This window comes from Ictidomys tridecemlineatus, chromosome 2, assembly GCF_052094955.1.
Source record: "Ictidomys tridecemlineatus isolate mIctTri1 chromosome 2, mIctTri1.hap1, whole genome shotgun sequence".
NCBI classification, from domain to species: Eukaryota; Metazoa; Chordata; class Mammalia; order Rodentia; family Sciuridae; genus Ictidomys; species Ictidomys tridecemlineatus.
Genome location: NC_135478.1, coordinates 74963386 through 74983263, shown reverse-complemented (window position 1 = coordinate 74983263; position 19878 = coordinate 74963386). Strand labels below are relative to the sequence as shown.

The 19878-nt window shown below is 47.8% G+C and overlaps 1 long non-coding RNA gene and 1 pseudogene across 1 annotated transcript; one reads left to right on the top strand and one right to left on the bottom strand.

The window, feature by feature from the left end:
* Window positions 1-8643: 8643 nt before the first annotated feature.
* On the bottom strand, window positions 8644-14375 carry LOC120891706 (uncharacterized). Its single transcript, XR_013434654.1, has 5 exons — window positions 13901-14375; window positions 11362-13782; window positions 10951-11036; window positions 10059-10307; window positions 8644-9961 (listed from the first exon to the last, which is right to left on the bottom strand). It is a non-coding gene; the product is annotated as an uncharacterized LOC120891706 (long non-coding RNA).
* Window positions 14376-15433: 1058 nt separating this feature from the next.
* LOC101978001 (carnosine N-methyltransferase-like) lies at window positions 15434-18801 on the top strand (annotated as a pseudogene).
* The last annotated feature ends 1077 nt before the right edge of the window (window positions 18802-19878 follow it).

The following is a 19878-nucleotide window of genomic DNA, read 5'->3' as shown; positions in this document are numbered from 1 at the left end:
AACCCTCCCAAATTGCTTAACATAAAGTTAGCAAGACTTTCTGACTTGTGGGTGGTTAAACTTAGCCCTGATTGAACTGGTATTTTATTGACTTTTTGGCAAAGCCTGGCCTCATATTTTTGCGGGAAAAACAGGCCTCACGACTTTCACATGAAATCGGATTTTTTGGCCATCAAATCCTTGGTTTTCTTGAGTTTCAAAATTTTTATGTAATGGAATCAAAAACAGTTAAATCAAATTTCCTTTTGAGGAGACACAAACCTTCAAAGGATGGGAAAAGTAGATTGTCGAAGTATTGAAAGGGACTTGGTGGACTAGAATTATTTAGGGAGAAAATAGGTATTTTCAGGAGTTCCTAGTAAAAGCAAAACCCGAGTGCACCCAAATCACAACCCATAGGCCTAGAAGCAGCCAGCAGCCAACACAGGCCTTGAAGTGCAAGTCATTTGAATCCCAGAGGCTAGTATAATGGGTCCATTCATTTGAAAATGATTTTTCTCACCTGTTCTCCTCTGAGGTTAGCAAACAAGCAAAATCCATTTTGTGAGACACCCCCCCCCCCCCGTGGCTGGCAGCCTCTCACATGGTTCCCAGGGCTGCCCACCCCTTGGTATTCTCAACCTCCTGGGGCCTCCACCCAACCATGCCCTGGTTCGCCCCGTGACCAAAGGCATCTGGCAGGGTCAACACGTGGTTTCAGAGCTCCACAGAGTGTGGCCTCCCTCTTGAGGTCTGGTCTCTGTCCCTCAGACTCTCTAGAGAAGCCAGGCTGTGAGCACACCTGTGCAGAGGCCCAGTCAGTGTCCAACAGCCAGGGAGGACACTCAGAACCTGAAGTCGATCCTGAGCTCCAGGTGAGCCTCTGCTGGCTGCACCCAGATGACAGCTTCGTGGCAACCTCAGGAGTAACCCCCACGGAACTGCAGGCCCAGGCCCCTGCAACAACTCCCACCTACCCAGAGCCAGGGCTCCTTGGTTTAAGATGCTGAGCTGCGAGGCGGTTTGCTGTGCAGTGGGGCAATGATCAGGTCTCTGTTAGGGAGATTCTCTTACTCATTAGCATAGTCTGAGTTCCTCCAGAGCAATTGTGATCTCTTTCAGAGTTAGTGTCTTTTCTTTGTTCAAGTTTAATTGAATGCAGGGCTGACTGACAATGTGTCAGTTTTTCAAAAATACTTTTGCAGAGCGCTTGCCTAGCACGTGTGAGGCACTGGGTTCCATGAAGAGCACTGCATCAAAGTAGATAAATAAAATAAAGGTATTCTGTCAGCTCCAACTAAATGCATACAGTAACTACTACTACAACTATTATGCATATAGAATTTTTTTGGATTATATGTAAGTGTGTGTGTATATATATATGTGTATGTATATATGTATACACACACACACACACACATATGAAAGTTGTGAGGCCTATTTTTCTCAAAAATATGAAGTCATGCTTTGCCAAAAAAGTCAGTTTCCTCCTAGGTGTCACTCTAGGTACAGTCCCCATATTTCAGGATTGCTTTCATTCTCTTATGAATATTTAGTAATGTTCATGATAACTTCTTCTTTGACAGATTGTTTGCAATGGTTTTTGTGAGTTTCTAAAAGTGTGAGATACACATGAAGAATCACCTTGTTGCTTTTTGTTTTGAGCTGCACTGTGCTGTGGTTAGAGGATGTCATTTCTATGGTAGTGACCCCTCCGTGTTTGTTGGGGCTCCCCCGAGGCCCACTACTGCTCAGTAGCTGTCAATATTCCAGGCACAGGTGAATGACACATGCCTGCTGCTTGCAGGGACCAGGTTCCCTGTATGTCCACCAGTTTGAGTTTGTGTGCTCAGGCCGATCAGATCTCCTGTATTCTTTTTATTCTTCTGAGGAGTATTGAAATCTCTATGATGGTGTAAACTAACTAATTTCAAACTGAATTTCCAAAGATATTTTTCCCTAATTGGGCAACTATATATTCATTCATTTAAAGGTGGCCAAGTACCCTGTCCTACTGACTGACACAGTTACACATTAGACTGGAAAGAATCCAGGACAGGACTGAGATTTATTGTAGGGGAAAACCAAACAGAAATAGAATCACCTCCCTCTCAAGATCTTCTGGAGACTGCGCCCATCCTTCCTGCCCACTGCAAGTCCTGACACATACATAGACATCAGTTTCTTACCCTGCTCTCATCCACCTTGTGGAAGTAAATGTTAATTGATTTGCATCAAATAATGATCGAATATTTGGAACAAGGATCTGGAGGTTCTGGAAGAATAATGATCGTCATTGTATTTTAAATAGTGGATTTTACACAAAACAACCAAAAAGTGAGTTAATGAAAATCCCATTCCCTATTCCCCCAGGGCACAGTGTAAAACAAATATACCAACAAAATCAATTTTCAGGTCCTAGAAGTTGACCTATAGGGACGAGTAGATCCTACAGATCTGTGAACCAAGGTTCTGGACAGCAAGTTCTGATTGAGGATCAGGTTTGCCACTGTCATTGAATGCTCACTTGAACAGAATCTGGCTCATCATGTTTCCTTGTCATGCTGATTTTGTCATTGTTGACTGCTATGATTGAGCCTAGGAAGGGGGATGATGGACTCTGAGGGCTTGTTTTCTGAACACACATCTCTGTTTCTGAAGTTCTCTCTCTTTCCAGGTGGGTGAAGCTTGTGTCCTTTGTCGGTCTTCACAGTTACCATCTCTGGTCTCCATAGCCCTGCACCCTGCAAGGGGGCTGTGCTCCTGTCCACTCAGCCACTGAGAGAGTGAGGTTCACACTCAGACCCTCCCTGACCACTGGGGCCAGTTTCTGCAATGTTCCTGCCCAGACACCTGCAGTACCTCTGTCCAGGTGTCCGGGCCTCACCGAGGGCTGCCAGGAGAGTCTGCACCAGGCCTGGCAGGCAAGGGCAGGAGAAAGCAGAAAAGGTTGTTCCAAGTCAGGAAAGTGAAGCTCTATCTGGAAATGAGTCGTCTCACAGGGAAAGGTTAGTGATCACCCTCAAATAAGAAGCCTTCTCTCTAGGCCTCTAATTTGCCAGCCCATAACATAATCCGGTTCTTTAGGGTCCTTGAAAAGATGCTTTGTTCACCTAGGGTGACATAACCCCAAGGGAAGGGCCCATGGGATGAGCCAAAGCCATTAGAAATCAAAGGACCTCAGCAGAGCAGGACGCTCACAGAGCCTCTGGAATTCACCAGAGGTGTCATCCCCCAGGAGCCTGGGAGTCTTCAGAGCCTCCTTCTCAGTGTGGGGAGCTGCTCTCTCTCCTGGCAGCTTCCTCGTACCCCACACCTGGACACACCTGGCCTGGGACTGGCTGCCCGAGGCTAGCTCACCGTCTGCTGCAAGCAGGCAGACACACCGAAGGTAACTTCAGCCATCAAGCCGACAGGCCCCTCTTGGGGACATAAACTCGTGATAAGCAACCTGGACTCTCGACTTAGAACTGGGCTCCTCCAAGCCGGCCTCTGCTGGCCAGCAATCCTAGAAAGAACTACATTGTCTTCCTGCTCCACGGTTTTCTCAATTTTAAGTCAGGAAGAACAGGGGAAGCAATCTCACTTAGTGCCAGGAAGGTGCGGGGCCTGCTACGCACCCCTTCGCACACACAGGATAGGAGTGAGCCGCGGGCAGGCTGAGACAGCCAGTGCCTGCTCAGTTCCTCCCTGCTCTTCCAGAGGCCTCCCAGGAAGGAAGTAGAGGAGAAGGGACCCTGGCCCCTCCTAGACAAGAGGTGTCATGCACCTGTGAACCATTGGAACAGCTCAGTGAAGAGTTTCTGGGATCCCACCAACTGGAGGCCCTGAACAGTAGCCACAGTTTAAAGGGCTTGGACCCAGGACATAAGAATCTTCTGGCCAGAGACCAAGGACAAGGACAAAGAGAAAGAACGGGGCCAGTCCCATTGCCTGACTCTGTACTTTGCTGGTCGTACCACTGTGAGCAAGACAGCACTCCTCTCTGAGCCTCAGTTTTCTCATCCATAGAAAGGGCACAATGAGGGGCTGGGGATGTGGCTCAAGTGGTAGCGCGCTCGCCTGGCACACGTGTGGCCCGGGTTCGATCTTCAGCACCACATACAAACAAAGATGTTGTGTCCACTGAAAACTAAAAAATAAATATTAAAATTCTCTCTCTCTCTCTCTTTTTTTTTTTTAAAAAAAAAAGAAAAGAAAGGGCACAATGACATGGACCTCTTGGTTTGATATACTTGCCGCAGTCTGGCTGGGCACAAAATCATGAGCCACTTAAGAAGGAACAAACTTTATTTTTGAAACTCCCCACCAATGCCCCATATGCTGGGGAGTTGGGGGAATGCCAACCGACACACGTGGTGTTCTCCCAGACCCTCCAACAGGAAATCCCTCCTCCGGAATTCCCTCCTACCACACTTCCCCAACCAATGGGAACTCTCCAATAGTCCCAAAGCAGGTCCAGGTGGACAGCAGGTGTCTAATAGCCATATGAATGCAGATCTTAACATAATCATATCATCTCAATGGCTTGCTGGCGTCACCTTTCAACCAAAAATGCCATGCATCATACTACTTGGCTATGGCTCTTAGCAGGTACTGGACAAGGTAATGGTTGGGAAAGCCCACCACAGTTTCTGAAGCAGAATAAGAACCAATAAGCATGGAATCCCACCAGGAAGCACCCATGGCTGTGCACCCAGATCCCCCTCAAGACTGGGTTAATAGGAAGTCGGACCCTGCAGGCTGCCCTTGAGTGCCAGGCGCCCTAGCACAGCTTGGGGGCTCAGGAAGCCACCTTCCCAGCCACCAAGTGGTTCTCTCCCGTTACGTGGGCCTCTCCTTCTCTACGTGGGCCTCTTCTTCTCTGCCTGGTCCTCAGTCCCCCTGTCTTGGGAGGTGGTGACCTCTGAGAGGACTTCTCAGTTCTGAGTACCTTGACCCAGTGACTTGACTGGTCTGTGGTGGGAGGGACACACAGTCATGATGTGCCTGTTATGAAATTCAGCAGGGAAGTGTCCATCTGAACTACCACAGAGAGCAATTCTGTTCCCCTAAGACTTAGATCTTGGAGTCGGATAATGCCTGGGTTCTAAGGGGAGCCTTGGAGACCCACATTCTCTCTGGAGCTCTGTAGGGAAAGGGAAGGGGTAAATCTGGGCAGGCGTTTGAGGATCTGTTAGAATTTTGCAAAATGCAAATCAGACTGTCACTGTCTAAGTTCCCAAATCAAGTCACAATGGTGCCTACGCTCTCTCAGGACAGCCAGGACACGGACCTCCTGTGGCAACTGTCTTCGGAGAAACCTCAACAACCGAGCCTCTCCCCCGGACAGATGGCGGTGGCTGCCACTCCTACTTCTTGACACACACTGCTGTACCTTTGAAGTGCTCACGGCCCCATGCTTGGTTGCTCCAAGTCCTCCAAGAAGCTTAAGGTTCAGGGTGACAGGATTTGTCAGGCTCCTGTTGAGGGCTGAGGGAGTGGGTGATAGGAGTTGAGGAAGGAGACCCGCTACAGACATTCTACAGAGAGTCACCTCTTTAAATGTGGTTATTCTAGGTGCCTCACCTAAGTGAAGTCAGATGCCATCTGCCCTTGCGTGCCGGGCTTGGTTCCCCTTCCTCCACGTCCACTCACCTTGCAGCGTAAGAATTCCCTCCCTTTTAAAGGCTGAATAATATTCCCTTGCATGTGCCTGGCACTTTGGTTTGGCCATCTGTCCACTGATGGCCACCTGGGTTGCTTCCCAGCTTCTGTGAGGAACTCTGGGACGAGCTGCGTATTCTGATGTGTCTCGGAGGCTCTCGTATCAACTCTTTTGTGAACTTGCCCAGGAGTGACATCAATCCTGAACCATGCTGAGGCAATACCTGTACCATTTGGCTGCACCCTTTGGACCCCACCAGCAGAGCTGGGGGATCCTATTCCTCCGCCTTTGCCAACACTTGTTATTTTCTGGTTTTGTAGTTTTTAAAAATCGCCGTCCAAATGGCATCTCCAAGAGTTCACAGCATTTTAAGCACTCTGGCAGTCCTCAAAAGCCACTCTCAGCCGCTGCCCAGCAAGTGTCCCTTGAGTGCAGAGGGCTCTCGGAGGCCCTCTGCCCTAGGGCTGGCGGCCCATCTGCCACCTTTAAAGCGCACCATGCTGCCCCTCTTCTGTAAGTGTGGGGGCACTGGGCAAGTATCGGTTCCCTAGAAACACCCCGTCGAACAGCCTCAAGCCGAGGCTCAGGGCTTCTTGAGAGGGGGCTGCAGGGGGAGCAGCAACCCGTGTCCAAAAATCTTCATTCAGAATGGTCCTTCCGGGTTGGCCCCTCACCGATCCTCTCACCCAGGCAGCTACGGGCGTGCACAGGCCACTTGGGGCCTGCAAAGGCCCCAGTGCCCTTCCCTGGAGCCAAGCCCATGCAGCCCGCATTCCTGCGCCTGAGGCTGGCAGACCTGGGGGAGCCGCGGTTTCCCAGAGTCCATGAATCACTGTAAGCAGGTGAGGTCACCAGTGGGGTCAGGGCAGCGGCTCTGGAGTCGCAATAAAGTTTGGAATCTGAAATCAAGGCCTCCTCGTGCTCAGGAAATCGAACAGCTGCCCACAAAGGTGTCTGTAGACAAACTCTCTGTGGGTCACCCGCCTGTGCGTGCAGTGACCCAGTGACTCACCCTCTAAAGAGCGCTTTTGGCCACTGTGACTGATTTACCAGCAGGTCCCCAAGGCTCACATCAGGCTGCAAGATTGACACAGAGACCCAGGCAGACTTCCAGATAAGATCTCACGGTCAGGGCTGGCGCAGGGGTGGGGACAAAGGGCTCAGGAGTGTCCCCTCCCCAAGGAGTGTAGAGTGTGTGTTCCGCCTTCCCTCCCCAGGCGTCCCATGGCTCTGTGCAGGATGCAGAACTCACTGTTGCTGAAGGGGCACAGCCTCATTCCCCAGCAGCACTGGGAGGGACCCCCACACCGTGGGACGAGAGTGACTGTGAAGGGAAAGATTGGGGGCTGAGGACTGAGGAAGGGCTGCAGGCAGGGTTCCTGGGAGATGCAATGACATGTCCCAGCAGAGGTGAGAGCTGGGTGAAGCTTAGAGGACAGCCCACGTGCAAAGGCACTGTGACGTTCCTTCAGGGGCCCTGGGCACAGAGAGGAGGATGAAGGAAGAATGTCTGGCACATGAAACGTGGTGACGCCAAGGGACACATCAGTGAGACACGGCAACATCGGAGCTGGAAGTGACAGGCTGCGATTTGGGTTTTGAGATGACTTGGGTAAAAGGGTGGAGAGCCGGGCAGACTTCAGGCAGGAGGACTAGTGAAGAAGCTGTCCCGTGGGCAGGAGACCTTCCGTGTGGGGATAAGTGCATAGAATACTTTATACATGGCATACAGTAAGGACTCTGGGTGGCAGGCCACTCCCCTGTGCTAGGGGTGTGAGCAGCAGGCCGCTTATCCCATAGGCACAGACCTGGGCATGAGGTCATGTGTTGTAGTCCCTGTGCTTGCTCCACAGCCCACTCCTCGATTGGTGGCTGCAAGGACAGTTAGCAGACATTGCATTGGTGGCTGCCTGTAATCAGCTTAGCTGCTGCCTGAGTATATATACATGGTAACTGCACAATAAAATCAGACCTGCTTCCTGCTTGGTCTCTGGAGGTCTTGATTTGCGACTGCAGCCCCACTCTCCTCTACCCTGTTCCATGGACCTCCTCAATAGGTGGGAGAGAGCCCATGCCCCTCGGAGGGTGGGAGCAGAGAGGGAGCCAAGAGACCAGATTAGAAGAGCATTAATGGAGCTTCCTTGGTAATGACAGGGATGGGAGGGAGGGGAGAAGTCTGGACACCTGGGGAGCTGGCCCCACCTCCACCTGAGCCAGGGAGGATGTGGGGAAGGGAGACCATGGCCCTAGGGATGGCAGGGAGACCTGCAGTGGTGTGAATACAGTGTACCCCCCCAACACTCACGGAGTTGAGTCCTCAGTGGGTAAACATGCAGTGGGTGGAAATGTGATTCTACTGCAGTGTTCAGAGGTGGGGCCTCTGAGATGGTTAAGATTAGGGAAGATCATCAAGATGGAGCCACATGTTCAAATCCTGGAGTTCAATCATGAAGACCCATGATTGAATTCAGACCACGATATGCATATACTTATGTTCCCTGTCCCACCTTGTGATCTCTCTGTTTGGAGGCCATCCCCTGTGAGGTCCTCACCAAAGCCAAATTGATGCCAGCACCACAGCCTTGAACCACTGGAACTGGGAGTTAAATGAAACTTTTTTTTTATAAAGTTACTTAGCCTCAGGTATTTCATTATACTCCCAGAAAATGGACTAGTACAGGTCTGTTAAAACAGGGGGATGATATTGTTTCACAGAGCCATCATTCAAGGGCCTGTGATGCTTGCTGAGCAGTTGCAAGATGTCACACGTGGGGAGCCCAGCGCATGTGCCTAAGGTGACCAAATCTTAGAGTCCTGCAGTCAATGAACAATTATAAAACAAAGTGCAATTAATCTGAGCTCTCATTTGTGGATGTGTGTTCTTGTCTGGTGACCTGGAACATGTTTTAACAACCCAGAGAGAGGCCAGCCATCCTGGCAAGACACATTTCCCAATTTCCTTCCACATGAAGAGGTGTCACATCCCACGACTAAACACTCAGGGTCACCCCAGGTGAACTGGGCTGCACAAAATAATCACACAGAGATGGAGAAATAACTTTTTTGGGGGGTTCTGTGATGGCTCCTCTGACCTAGGTCTTCTGGATGTCCTAAAGCACTGCTACATGGCACCAGAGCTCATAGTTCTTTCCATATGCCATGCCCCGGTGCCGCTTTGCATCATTACTCTTGGGCTTTGGGCTATTATTAAGTCAAATAGGAGTTACTTAAACACAAGTTCTGCTATAACATGACAATAACCAAGACAACCGCTAAGTGACTAACAGGCAGGTAGTGCATACAGTGTGGACACACTGCACAAGAGTTGCTTCCTAGTGGGCAAGGAGCAACCACCCAAGATTTTAGCTCACTACTCAGAACAGGGCACAATTTTAAACTGGAATTGTTCATTATTTCAGAAATTATTCATTTAATATTTTCAGGCTTCAGGCAACTAAAACTGGGAAATAAAACTGCAATGACGAGGGGCTACTGCATCCAATACTCTGAGCCTCAAGAGCTCACCTTGTCCAGTGGGGATAGCAGTGGTCACTGTAGGCTTGGTAGCAGAGCTGTGCAGCCCAGAGGGCTAGCAGACCAGCTCTGGGGTACGTAGCCCTAGCTTGACTCTTAGATGCTGGAGACCAAATTCTTTGCCACCTTCCTCAGCAGGAATGTTAGCAGCATCAGGCTTATCAGTTATTGTCAGGTCTGGATGGGCTAAAACACCAAATAGGCAGCACAGTGCCTGCCTCCTCATCAGCATCCCTGAACCTCAGATGCTATCATCATCATCCACAGAAGTTACATACACAGAGTTCACAGCACTTAGTAAGTGCCCAGTAAATTATAGAATTCCCACCCCCATTGTTGATAAGTGTTGAAGGTTCTTTTCTTACACAATTTGCTGCCCGCACCTTGTTTACCAGCACACCTAATCAGACAAGAATGCACCACTGCATGCAGGGTCATGGAAAATCCAGAAGCAAAAGTCCCTGAGGTGGGGGAAGCCTATCCCAGACCACAGAAGCGGCAGAAACGGACCCAGGGCCACCACATTGGACTTCCAAAGTGTTTGTCCTCTTCCTCCGCGAGTTTTGCCCCTCTGAACCTCAGTGTCCTCTTCTGTGAAGTGGGATCCTCTCAGTTCATAAGACCACAGTGAAGGCAGTGAGCATGTAGAATGGTCTAGACTCAGTTCTCCAGGAACAAAGGCTAAGGCAGAGTGGTGGGGTGTGCGGTGGTTAATTCTGGAGTCAGCTTGCCTGAGGGTTGGTCCTGGAGACATCTGTGGAGCAGGGTGGGCGGGAGGATCTGTCCTCAATGCATGTGGCCCTGGATAGAAATGGAGCAAAGAACAAGCATTAACACCCTCTGGCTCTGTCTCCTGAGCGGGAAGCCCATCTCCTCCTGACCCTGGTCACCAGGATACCAGGTTCTTTGGCCTCTGGACGCTGAGTCCCAGATCAGCAGCTCCAGGTGGCTCTCAGGATGCGGGTGTCCGGCTGGGGACTGTCCCATCCATTGCCTTTGCTGGTTCCCAGCTGGGACTGACCATGCTACTGACTTTTCTGATTCTTCAGATCACAGATGGCCTGTTAGGAGACCTCTGCACTCCAGGATCGTGGGTGGTGTCACCTCCAACAGAGTTCCCCACATGCATCCTACCGGCTCTGTGTCTCTGGAGAACAAGATCTTAGATGCAAGATGTTCTCTAGGAATCAATACCTGGGACAGGAAGGAGGGGTAGCAGACGAGGTAGAGAGAGCAGAGCCGCTGTGCCCCAGTCTGAGGAAGCTGGGGTCACCAGGGCGGGGGCTCTGGGTGCAGATTGTCCATCAGAGCATCCTATGTCTAGCTGTTGACCCCTGCCTTGCTCTGCCACCGTGGGCTGCACTGGGAAGGCTGTGACCTCCAGTGACCAGGCTCTCTGCTGCTGAGGTGGACCCTGAAGAAGATGAGGGCAGGAGGCCACATCAGTCACAGCTGCCTGGCCTGTTCTGCCTTGAAGGGTGTCTGGGTGGCCCTGCTGCTCATCTCCGCCCAGGAGACATGCTGGTACTAAGGGTGCTAAGGGCACTAAGGTCACTAAGGGTACTGTGGGTACTAAGGGTACTAAAAGTACTAAGGGTACTGAGGGTAATAAGGGCCTTAGTCTATATTCAATGTGTTACTAGAATATTAGCAATTGCTGTTGCCAGATCCCTCCATGGTGAGCTCCGAAAATGTCTCCCTTTCCTACTGACTCTGCAGAAGGGCCTTTAGGGGTCTCACTCCCATGGCCAGGCCCTCTGCATGCCTGCTTCCTTGAAGATGTGCCTTACCTGCCCACTGTGGTGGGGGGGCTGTGGTCTGCCAGCTCCTAGTGTCCGTTGGCCTCTGAAGGTTTCAGTGGGCAAAATTCTACAACCTGGAATAAACCATGGTCGGGGCACATGTGGAGTGTTCCTTTCACCCTGGCCACTGTACACCCCTGAAGGCCATCAATCCAGCAACACCAGACCCCCTGGGCTAGCGCTCCCAAGTCAGAGCTCGCCACATCGAGCCCACAGGGCAGCGATCCCCTGTCTCTGTCCCCAGGCTTGCCCTCTTTGGAGTTCATCAAAAATACCAACATTTTCTCTTTTCCCCCCTCAAATGGTTTGGGCTTGAGAAAACCCCAAGCAAAAGCTACCAAAATATTTATATTATTTCGTTTGTGCCCAATTTAATGCACATGTTTCTCGTTGGCTCACGTTAGCTCCTCCAGTGCCGATGCCTGGGAGGCTGTGTGTCCCAGCCTTCATCTGAAGCGCGTCCTTCTCAAACCACGTGCAACAACAGGTCTCAAATCTTGGAGGCGGTGGTAGAACTGGGGCGAGGGCTTATCCTTTCAGAAAAACACACCTGCATGCGGAACTCACAGTCTCGGGAGTCAGGTAGTAATCTTACTCTAGAAGCCAGAGTTTGGAGACCAACACCTGTCTCAGAAAATCACTGGGAGAATAATGGACAAAAGAAACATCCTATCCCTGACTAGGTGGTTACCCCCCCAAATAAAGCACCTGTCCACCCACCTGGTCCCCCAGGCCTCTGAGAACCACTTTCTCTGTTCACAAGTGGCAATCACCACATAGCTATTAAGAGGGCCTCTGAGGACCAGCTAGGATTGGGAGCTTTCAGATCTTACCACCTTTGTTACTTTTATAGCCCACAACATTTATGGATTTCCCCCCTGGGAGCTTGGCCTGGACACCTGGAATGGATCTGAGCACCTTCCAGGACTCCCAGCCACATTTTGGAAGCCATTTCTCTGGGTCCCTTCCAAAAATGTCTAAGATCATTAAACAAATATTTTCAAAATAATGCAATTTGGGTTTCCTTGTTATAAAAGTAGCATCTACTCATTTTAGATAAAATCAAAATGCAAAACCTATCCAGAAGAAATGAAAATCTGTTGCTATCCTACCACCCAAGGAAACTGCTGGTATTTGGATATATTTATAAACATAAATGTTACTTTACAATTTTCCATGCCAGTGTGTGTTTTCAGATGAGGTCACATGAACCCCAATAGAACTGTCCTCTGTGTCTCCATGAAAACTTCCCGAGTTGTCCCAGAGGGCCCCAGAGGGCCACATGGTCTGCATTCTGCTGCAGCAGGGTCTACATGAGTCCATGTTGGGGACCACAGAGACATGGTGACACCTGGGCCAAGAGGTGATCTCCTGATGTCCCTGATGAAACCAAAGGCGTCTTGTGGCCCGGGAGCTCCCTCCAGACCCAGGCCAGCACGGAGGTGGGGAGGCTCCTCTTCCACACCCTTCCAGGCAGTCCTGGAGCACAGCCCTCAGGGTCTCCATGAGCCCTGTGGTGCCCAACAAGTTTGTGCCAGGGCTGCCCAGGAAACCCCAGGTACCTTGCTGTGCTCCATATCCCCTTCTTTATTCTTCCAATCTGTCTTCTTTAATGTGTCCTCCTCCTCGCTATGATAAGACAAACCAATTAAACACTAGCTGATGAATTGATGTCCCTTGTAAGGACATGTCTAAATTCCAGAGGATCAGGCTCAGCTGGACACAGGCTAGTTTATAAAACAGGACTGGTGTTTTACATGCTTCTATGCATTCAAAGATTCTTCTAAAACACGACTTTTAATTTGCTGCTTAGTGTTATTGCATCTAATACTTAACACCACTCAAGCAAAACCACATGCTTGGTCTTCCCCTGCTTTTCAGTGTTTGTATGGAGGACTGCGGTAGCAGATTCTGCATCCCCAGGCTCTGCCACAGAGTGGCAGGATCCCGGTTCCTCCGGGGGGCCTCTGTGACTGGCAGCACGTCCTCCCTCTGAGAGTTGAAGTTCTCATTCACAAATGACTTCTCTCCAAGATCCCTTTTACTTCTCCAACTCAAACTGAAGAGCAGGGGTTCTTCAAGCTCTTGACCCATAAAGCCTCATTTCAGAAAGACAGACGTGTCTCCAGGGTTGACAAGGCTGATCCCTTAGGACAAGATTGCAGATTGGTGGCCCCTGGGATGAGCCTCTCAGGCTGGCTTTGTTGGGCTAAATTACTCTTCAAATGTTACAGCTGAAGTGTGGAGATTCCTTAGAAAACTGGGAATGGAACGACCATTTGACCCAGCTATCCCATTCCTTGTCTATGTCCAAAGGGCTTGAAATCAGCATACTATAGTGACGCAGCCACATCAATGTTCATAGCAGCTCAATTCACAATAGCTGGACTATGGGACCAACCTAGGTGTCCCTCAATAGGTGAATGGATAAAGAAACTGTGGTATATATACATAATGGAATATTACTCAGCATTAAAAGAGAATAAAATTTGCAGGTAAATAGATGGAGTTGGACAATTCCATGCTAAGTGAAGTAAGCCAATCCCCAAAACCAAAGGCCGAATGTTCTCATAAGTGGATGCTGATCCATAATGGGGAGGAGGGACACATGGGAAAAACGGAAGAACTTTGGGCAAAGGGGAGGGTGGAAGGGAGGGTGCAGGGGGCAGGAAGATGGTAGAACAAGATGGACATCATTACCCTAGGTACATGTGTGACTGCACATAGGGTGTGACGCTATATCGTGGACAACTAGAGAAATGTCAAGTTGTGCTGCAATCTTGGACAATGAATCAAAATTCGTTCTTCTGTCATATAGACCTAATTAAAATAAATTAATTAATTAAAAATTAATTTTTTTGGTCTGTTACCCATGCCCCATTGTACCATCACCTCCTGCCCCTGCATCATACAGCAGACTTTCCAGAGGTTACCTTACCTGCCGGGCCCCAACATCATCGGGGTTCGATGCACCTGCTTCATAGCTCAGTCCATCATTCCTGTCTTGCCCACGTGGACTTCCAACTAATCACTCAATGGCCAGATGTTCCATGAGCTTGCCCCTTGCTCCTCTTGATGCCGAGGATGAGCCTGTGAACTTCATGTCTGTGCTTCCACAGAGTTCACGGGCCCACAAGACGGAGACAGAGAGAGAGATAGAAAGGAAAAGAGAGACCTCATCCTTTACTAAAGAACACACTCCCTCAGTGGCGTTAGTCCACTCATAAGAATAGAACCGTTCTGGCCCTGACCACCCCCTAGGGTTTTCCTATTGATACTGTTACAATAACAATTCAATTTCAACATGAGTTTGGGAGGAAACAACATGCCAACCTTAGCAGCCATCCACATCAGCACCATCACCAATCACTAACACCACCATGACCACCACCACCCTCATCACCAATCACTAACACCACCATGACCACCACAGCCCTCATCACCAATCACTAACACCACCATGACCACCACCACCCTCATCACCAATCACTTACATCACCATGACCACCACCACCCTCATCACCAATCACTAACACCACCATGACCACCATGACCACCCTTATCACCAATCACTAACACCACCATGACCACCATGACCACCCTCATCCCCAATCACTAACACCACTGCAATCACTATGACCATCCTCATCACTAATCATTAACATCACCATGACCACCATGACCACCCTCATCACCAGTCACTAACACCACCATGACTACCATCACCCCCCTCATCACCACCACCTGACACATGAGTCATGAGGCCACCTGGCCATTGTGAGCAGAGCAGGTGACAGAGCCACAGCAGGTGTAGGGATGTGGCAGGACTATCCCCTGTTTTCCAGCAACAGAGGCTGATGGCTTGGTCTAGAAGGGGAGCCCTGGAGGCAGAGCACTGGGCACGTTCTGCATGCATCCTGCAGGTAGGACCCAATGGAATCGCTCACACAGAGGTAGGCAGGTAGGGCCATCAGAGCACTGAGGTTACTCCTCATGCCTGGGAAGGTGGCAGGCTCCCGGGGTAAACTGCAGAACCCCAAAGCCATGCCCTGCTCTCCTCCTTTCTCTTTTTCCTACAATCTGCCTACTTGTCTCCATGATCTCATTGCTTTTCCATGACTACCACAGGAAGGCATGGACATCAGCCCAGCTTGCCCTCCTCCTGGCAGCATGAGCCTGGGCTAATCCCTGTCCCTGAGAACTCGGCTCCACCACCTCTACTTCCATAATCTCCTTAAGAATGTTCAACTGTGACTCAGCTCAAAAGACTCTTCTGTCAGAGGAGAATTAAGGTTATTTTCCACTTTTGGTGTATCGGTTTCCTACGTGTTCTTATTCTCATAAAGAAAACCTGAGACTGATTTTTTTCCAGATAATGTTATTTCTTTCTCCTTCTAGATATGCCTTTGCTTTCTCTGCAATCCATTGGAGCTTTTAAGGTGACCCTTTTCCAGTCCATCAGTTGGCCGTGATGTACCACACACTGATGGAGTGGGACCTGTGGGTCAGCATGCAGCACTTTCTAGGAACCTCCCATCTGGCAAGTGTGGAAAGCCCTCAGAGGCTGAGAGATAGTCCTGGGTCACCAGAATCCAAACTGCCACAGCTGGTTTCCAGCGGTCACTCTTAAACCCGCTCTCCTGTGGTGTCCTAGAGTCTTCTGCATATAGTCCGGTTAGGAAGGTCATGTTTCATTTTAAATGGATTTATTGCTTATTTTTTTTCTTTTCTTAAAATTTATTTGATTTGTTATCTTTAAAACTTCTGACATGTGATGTAATTCACCCGAAGTATAGCATACAATCGACGACTCCTATACGTACATGGAGTTGTGTACTCATGGATGCAATAAATTTAGAACTCATTTTTATGATCTCAGAAAAGGAAATCCTATACCTCTTATCTATCATCTCCATCGGCTGCTCTTGGCAATCTCTAGTGCACTCATACAATGCTGGCTAAATATTTTTCATTCTGAATATTTCATATAAATAAAATCATACACTATGGGATCCCGTGTGACTGTTTTTTTCACTTTGCATGTTTTCAGGCCTCATCCATGTTGTATCCAGACTTCATTCCTTCTTATGGCCGAATAATATTCCATTGTATGGATAGAACACATTCTGTTTATCCATTGGTCTGTTGTTTGCACATTTGGGCAAGTATGAATACTACTGCTGTGTGAACACTTAGTTTCAATTCTCTTAACTATTGCTATAATTCGAATACGAGCTGTCTCCTTGGAAATCCATTTTGAAATATATTTGCCCCTCTGGGGGTGTTGGGAGTCGGGGCTTTTAAGAGGTGATCAGAACATTCAAAGGGACTAATGCCTTTCTCATGGGATTAGGCTGTTGCTAAGCGCTGTGATTCAGTTCTCGCTCTAATAGAACTGGATTAGTTACTTGAGAGCGGGTTTGGAAAAACAAGGCTGCCCCTGGTGTTTTGCCTTCATACACACACACACACACACACACACACACACACACACATACACACACACACACACACACGTTGCCTTCATCACATTATAATACAGCCGAGGCTCCAGAACAGGCTGCTCAAATTTAGACTTCTGGCCTCCAGCACTATGAGATAAATAGACTGTTTTCCTTTATAAAGTACCAGCCTCAGATACTTTATTATGACAACAGAAAACAGGTTGAGTCAGCTATATTCCTAGGACACTTTCTAGGTCCTGCGGTAACTTCGTTCCCCGTTTTAAGGAACTGGCAATCGTTTTCCAAAGTGGTTGCACCATTTCATGTCCTCACTGACAGCGTTTGGGAGTGCCAGCTTCCCAGGTGCTGGCCGACACTTGCTACTAGCTGTCTTGGTTGCAGCCACACTAATCGGTGGAAAGTGGCCTTTTATGGTGAGTTTGATTGGCATTTCCCTGAAGGCTGATGATGGTGAACACCTTTCTTGTGCTGAGAATCCACTGGTGTGGTTATTCTTTTCTTCTTCGTTTTGTTTCTTTTCAGTGCTAAGGGATTGAATGAATACTACTGCTGTATCTTGAAGCCCAGGGCTTCAAGAATGCCAGGCAAGCCCTCTGCCTCAGAGATGCACAAACGAACCCATTTGTATGTGGTATTTATAATAATGTCACTTCAGCTCTCTTGCTCATTTTTTTTGGTTTTTGCTTATTTTTGTTGTTGTTGTTTATTTTTTTTTCCTTTTATGCACGTGTCCCCTTGCCGTAGCTTAGCCTGCTCATCCTTTAGATACTCAGGTCCAGGCCCCTTTCTCTGGCTTACCAGAGGGTGGCCCCTGAGCTCCCAGGGGCCCTGCACCCCCTGCTCCCCTGCCCTCACACTTGCCCACCCCTTCCAGGCAGGCTGGGAGCTCCCCAGGGAGCGGCTGTGGTTTTCACCCTCCAAGGTGGGTTCCCGGGCCTGGTGCAGAGTAGCTCTCCATGATGTCAAAGGAAACGAGGAAGGAAAGAGACAGAAAGAGGAGCAGGACAGAGGACTACGGAGGCAGGAAGGGCTCTTTGGCAAGAGGGGATGGTTTAGGGTCATGGAGAAGCTGGATTATTGTTATTCCAGAAGAATCTGGAATCTGAAACTTCTGGTCCCAAATGTAAATGGTTTGTTTGGGGAAGGGACAACTGGAGACTTGGGCAGCAGCTGTGCCAGGGGCATTGAAAGCCAGTCCATGGGAACAGGCCTCAAACCCTGGAGAAGAAGCATCACACACTTGAGCCGGAATTTCATCTGATTCTGTCAAGTGGACAGGAGGTCAGAGAGGATGGGAAGGGATGTAAATCAAGACATCTTATCTAGCTGCCCCTGGACCCCCAGTGTTTATTTATTTATCTGGGAGCTGTGAACATGAAAGAGCTCTAGACCCGGAGTCAGCCATGCTCTGAGGTCTGCTGAACACCCCAGGGGCCCTTGTGCAGGTCACTTAACTTCTCTGGTTCCAATTCTGCACTGCTGTATTAATAGCATGCTTTGGCTCTCAGCTAGCAATCAAAGAGGGTTGTCTTGGAAGACTGACAGGGTTAGCAGGCTCCAGGGGTGGCTAAAGGACAAGCACAGAAGGGATGCACCCCCCACCCCTGCTCCAGAGGCTTGGGCAACCTCCGTGAGAGTAAGAAAAATGCAAGTGCAGTTCTCTGCCTGGCTTTTGAGCTAATCATTAAAGAAATTTTGAGTTTTTCTAAGACCGATGGGATCCTACTAAAGAACTTATTCTGATACCTGTTGCTGAACTAGGAAATATGGACTGGGAATTAGCTGTGCTAGGTGATCCTTGTCAAGGATAGGAATTAAGTGTTCTTGTTGTTGTTGTTGTTGTTTTAGGCTCTTTTATCTCAACCTTGTTCTGAACACATGTTCTAAAATTAATAAACATACACTTTATTCCTGGATCTACCTGTTTAGCAATAATGGGAGATCAGAAGATCAGATGCCACCCATTTTTTTCCTGATATTGACCCCCACAGTCTTCCTCCTGGTTCTAAATTTTGTTTGACAGCAGAAGATTTTCAGGAGATTTATTCATAATGCAGTAGGTGGCACTATATTGCCCCCTGTTTCTGCATAGGCACAGCTCACAATGTAATTGACTATATTGACACAATATGAAACACATTCAAGCCAGGTGAATTTTGATAAATCTTGGTTCTCTGCTGTACTACTTTGAAAATTTGGCAAAAAATTTTCCATAGAATTGAGCTATGAGGATATAAACAATGTTGTTCTGCAAAATAGATTCCAGGTACAGGTGGACAAAGAATCCGTATTGTCAACATAGACTGTGAAGGATTTCTCTATGATGAAATACTATTATGAATTTGTCTTATTTGTAGTTCATAAGCCACAATAATGGTTTTAGGTTATATCACTCAGAAAAGTTTAATAAGAACAAATGCTGAGATAAACAACTCAAAATCAACTATCAGTGATTATAAGACATCAAATCAGTGGTGCCTTCTTATTCCTAATAATATGTAGAAATAGTGTCTATTCACTTTAGGTTACCAATTCTTTTGTTCCTAAATAAAGTATGCAATGCAGATTTCCATTGCACAAGTAAAAATGGAGGAAATAACCTTCATATATACTTTTTCACTGAAGCCCACAATTGTCTTTCAGTTGAAAAAAACTAATCTCCAGTGTCTTCATGAAACTGTCACAAGTCTGCCATTGTAAAGACTTATTGTATTGAAGTCTATAATAATCGCGTTTCTATTGTTTTATATGCATTTCATATGCTATTTTTGGAAGTTCAAGATTCTGTTACATTCAACATGTGGAATTGTCATTTTATTTGCTTTCTTCCTGAGCAATCTATATATAAAATATAAATTTATTCATTTTTCTTCCAAATTAATTGATTGCATTTTATTCTGGTTCACCTGAATTTAGAGAAGAATCAGCTATTTAATTTGTAGGAAATATTAAAGTTAATCAGTAAAATATAATTGGGTAATTAAGTCTTCTATGCACATTAAATAGAACATTTTATGAAAGCAAACTCATCATGGATCACTTTGAAATGATCTCAACATTCCAAGTAAGGCACAAAAGTCTTTTTAAAAGTAGCACTACAAGAATGGAAAATAAACATCTGCCCATTCGAAATGTATGATTTCAAACTAAAAGTGAATACACTTTGTCCAGTGTGATGTTTACAATAATGGATTTTTTAAAATTTTTGGATTACCAGGATCATGAAAGGAAGCACTTTTTTAGTTAATCATATACTAGTAAAAACTGTCATAATGTTATTAATGTGGAAAATCTTGACTATGAAATTCAGGGATCAATTATCCCCTGTGGTGTGTCCTTAAGAAGAAGGCATTCATGTCATTTCATATTAACACAATTTTGTTCCTTGATAGATGGAGCTTAAAAATTACATATGCTGCCATAAATTACTACCTTTAGCAGATCTTTATTA